The following is a 4,348-nucleotide window of genomic DNA, read 5'->3' on the forward strand; positions in this document are numbered from 1 at the left end:
TAATAACTCTCTAATACCCATAATCCCTTATTACTACGGAATCCCCATAATCCCAAAGTCCAGACTTACAATATACTACATATTCCTCCCCCCTTACAATTGTAAATGCAGCTAACATAACAAACAACATCTGCTATTAGAAACAGGAATATCAACATGTAAAAGAACACATACTGTTGTCAATGCAATTACATTCTAACAAAGGAGAGCGGTTAAACAACCTCTACATCCAGCTAACATAAGGTATTATTCTGTACCTTTATATCTCCATATACTGTACATATACATACATGTGTATATATATATATATATATATATATATATATATATATATATATATATATATATATACATTTAGTTTTTATAAGTTAAGACGGTCAGGAGGCTTCCTGCTTCTAAGAGGGTTACGTCGTACAGCTGATGTGTGTTCATCCCCTAAGGCAGCTTCAGGCAACCGTGGCACAACAGCATCAGCAGGAATTGAAACAGGAGAGTCAGGTGGTAGCCCCGGTGGGCTTTGGGTCCACTCACTAGAACTTGGTTCCTCAGACGTTTCTGTGTTACCGGCTGCTTCATCAGGTATAGTGGGTAACAACTGTTCAACATGTCGTCTCCATGTCTGTCAGTCTCGTGTGCATACCTTATAAGAGACAGGTCCAGTCTTTTGAAGAATGGTTGCTGGTACCCATTTCTCAGTGGTGGAATAGTTACGAGCAAGGACAGTATCTCCACTGAAAAACTCACGATCTTTAGCCCGCTTGGCACATTGTTTTACTTGAGCGTGCTGCTTATCATAAACTCTCATTTGAGTGGTAGCTGGTCTCAACAGATCAAGAAGTGTTCTCAGATGCCTTTTTAGAAACAGATCAGCTGGTGACATACCTGTTGTTGCATGGGGTGTATTACGATATTTAAGAAGAAATGTATAAAGACATTGCTTGAAAGGTGCTTCACTTTTGGATGCTTTAAGAGCATGTTTAAGGGTTTGCACCATTCTTTCAGCCAGACCATTAGTAGAGGGATGATAAGGGCTGGATAGGAGATGTTTAATACCATTGCCTTTTAGGAATACTTCCATTTCTTGGGACACAAAAGAAGGCCCATTATCTGTCACGATCTGCTCTGGCAGTCCAAAACGTGCAAACATCTCTCGTAATGTTTGGATCGTCTTTTCTAATGTGATGGCGGGCATGATAGTGACCTCAGGCCACTTAGAATGTGCATCCACTGCGACCAGAAGCATAACACCCTCTACAGGTCCTGCAAAATCTAAATGAACACATTGCCAAGGACTGGCAGGCCATTCCCATGGGTGCAATGGTGCTGGACTTGGCATATTTCTGAGGCCTTGACATGATGAACATGAAGTTGCCTTTTCCTCAATATCACGATCAAGTCCAGGCCACCAAAAATAACTCCGGGCAAGCTCTTTCATTCGGACTATGCCACAGTGTCCCAGATGTAACTCATCCAGAATGGGTTTCCTCAACCTTTGTGGTATAATTACTCGCATCCCCCACATGAGGCATCCTGCTGTCACAGATAGCTCCTTTCTCCGTGAAAGGTAAGGCTGAACATCAGGCAGTGCGTTAAGGGTACTAAGGTCCTGCCCTCTAAGAATGCAGTCGAGTAATTTTGAAAGTATGTAATCACCCTTGGTTTCCTGCTTAGTCTGGTGGGCAGTGATAGGTGCATTTTCCACCATCTTAAAGTAAAAAATCTTTTGCCCTTGTTCTCTGGGGTGTTCAGGTAGGGGAAGTCTTGACAGACCATCTGCATTTCCATGTGCCTCTGAATGCCTGTATTTGATCTCATAATTGTGAACCCCAAGAAGCAATGCCCAGCGCTGAAGTCTGCTTGCTGCCATAGATAACACACCAGTATATGAGCCAAAAATAGATGTGAGAGGTCGGTGGTCTGTTAGGAGGGTAAATTTTCGACCAAAGAGGTAAGTGTGGAATTTTTTTATTCCAAAAATGATGCTTAAAGCCTCTTTTTCAATTTGAGGATATTTTGTTTCAGTTTTACTCAATGTTCTTGGACAAATGCAATCGGTCGCTCCTCACCTGTTGACATAATATGCGACACAACAGCCCCAAAACCATAAGGGGATGCATATAAGCTAACTGAATTGGTAAGGATGGGTCAAAATGTGTTAAAACTCTTTTATCAGCCAGTGCAGCCTTGGCTTTGCTAAATGTCGTTTCACACTCCTGTGACCATTTCCAGGGTCTACTCTCACACAGCAACTCATGGAGTGGTTTCAACAACGTTGCTAGCTGTGGAATAAAACGGCCATAATAGTTCACAAGACCCAAGAATAATCTCAGCTGGCTGACATTACTTGGAGCAGGGGCATCTACTATTGCCTTCACTTTTGTAGGAGCTGTGTGCAACCCATCAGAATCAATAACATGCCCTAGGTACTCCACAGACATTTTGAAAAAGTCACATTTGTCCATGTTTACACGCAGCCCATACTTTCCTAGCCTGCTTAAGGTTTTATCCAGGTTGGCCATGTGCTCCTTATCATCTCGGCCTGTGACCAGGATGTCATCCAGGTAACACTGTACCCCTGGTAATCCGCTAAGGATCTGATCCATGGCACGCTGAAATAACGCTGGTGCTGAACTTATTCCAAATGGTAAGCGACAATAACAGTAGAGCCCTTTATGTGTTGCTATGGTGAGGTACTTTTGTGAGTCCTCATCTACATGCATTTGCAAGTATGCTTGGCTGAGGTCTATTTTACTAAATTTGTTTCCCCCAGCTAATCCAGCTAAAATATCTTCAATCACAGGAAGGGGGTATTGCTCAGCTATGAGCACAGGGTTAACTGTTACCTTAAAGTCCCCACATAAACGTACAGATCCATCAGACTTGACCACCGGAACCACAGGTGTGGCCCACTCAGAATGAGAAACAGGTTCTAGGACTCCTAGTTTGACAAGCCGGTCGATGTCTGCCTCCACCTTAGGTCTTAAAGCGTAAGGAACACTCCTTGCCTTCAAAAACTTTGGTTGACAATTTGGTTGCACCCGAAGTGTCACTTTAATCCCTGTCATACTCCCCAGTTCCTCCTGGAAGACAGCTTGGTGCTTTCTCAGGACCAAATTCAACTCGGACTGTTCAACAGACACAGCATTCACCTTGGTCCAATCCAATTGTACTTTTTCTAGCCATGACCTGCCCATCAGAGCTGGATAATCCCCTTTTACTATATATATGGGCAAATTGGTTCTTTGCCCATTTAGATCAACCTGAACCTTCGTTTTACCCAACATGGGCACACTCAGTGTATGTCTTTATTATGATCTTAGGGTGTTTCAGTGGGAGGTGATTTAATTTTTTCTTAAACAGTTCCTCTGATATTAAGGAGACAGCTGCTCTAGTATCCACCTCCATTTTCACAGGGTGCCCTTCCAGCATGGCAGTAATAGTATAAGCTGCTGAGCCTCTTTTTTTATTCAGTGTTTTAATTAGTAGCTCAGCGTCAGAATCAGTCTAACTATCAGTTTTATTTTCTTCCTGTACCACGTGCAAAGTCTTCTTTTTACAAGACCAGGATGCCTTTTTATCTTTCCCAGTTTCCCCCCTGTCTTTGCTTTCCTTTCTCTTTGCTTTACATGCACGCTCAACGTGTCCTTTTTTTTTACAGCTACGACATATGAGTTCTTTTGCCCAGCAATTCGCTGGATGGTGATCCATCTTTCCACATCTGTAACACTGTTTGGTGCTCCCTTTTTGTTTGCTTGGGTCTGCTTGAACTCTGTGTACTCTTGCAGCTGCCCCTAACTGCTGTGCCTCTTTAGCAGCCAGCTCCATAGACACTGCTATCTCAATCGCTTTCTGTAATGTGAGTTTGGCCTCAGTGAGTAACCGCTTCTGAATGCCCTCACTTCTTAATCCGCACACTAGCCTGTCACGTAAAACGTCATCCAAATTAGCACCAAATTCACAATGTTCTGTAAGTTTCTTGAGCACCGCTACATATTGAGCAATAGACTCGCCTTCTTCCTGGTTCCGTTTGTGAAACCTAAATCTTTCAGCTATTAATAATGGCTTAGGCGAAAAATGTGATTCCAGGATCCTTACAATATCATTAAATGACTTGTCACCGGGTTTTCCTGGCTGCACCAAACTTCTCAGTAGACTAAATGTCTTTGCCCCGATAACGCTAAGAAATGTCGGCACTTTCAAGTCATCGTCAATGGCGTTGGCTTTCACAAAAAACTCAAATCGCTCCGTATAAGCGCCCCATTGCTCAACTGAATCATCGAATGGCCCGAAATATCCCGTTATCATTGCCATTTTATCCCTTGTGCTTATCTTCAGTGAATGGCGAAGG

The 4,348-nt window shown here is 43.0% G+C and overlaps 1 pseudogene; it reads right to left on the reverse strand.

Moving 5' to 3' along the window:
• Positions 1–410: 410 nt before the first annotated feature.
• Positions 411–3,284, reverse strand: LOC120536974 (annotated as a pseudogene).
• Between the last annotated feature and the right edge of the window lie 1,064 nt (positions 3,285–4,348).

Source organism: Polypterus senegalus, chromosome 1 (genome assembly GCF_016835505.1).
Source record: "Polypterus senegalus isolate Bchr_013 chromosome 1, ASM1683550v1, whole genome shotgun sequence".
Classification (NCBI taxonomy): Eukaryota; Metazoa; Chordata; class Cladistia; order Polypteriformes; family Polypteridae; genus Polypterus; species Polypterus senegalus.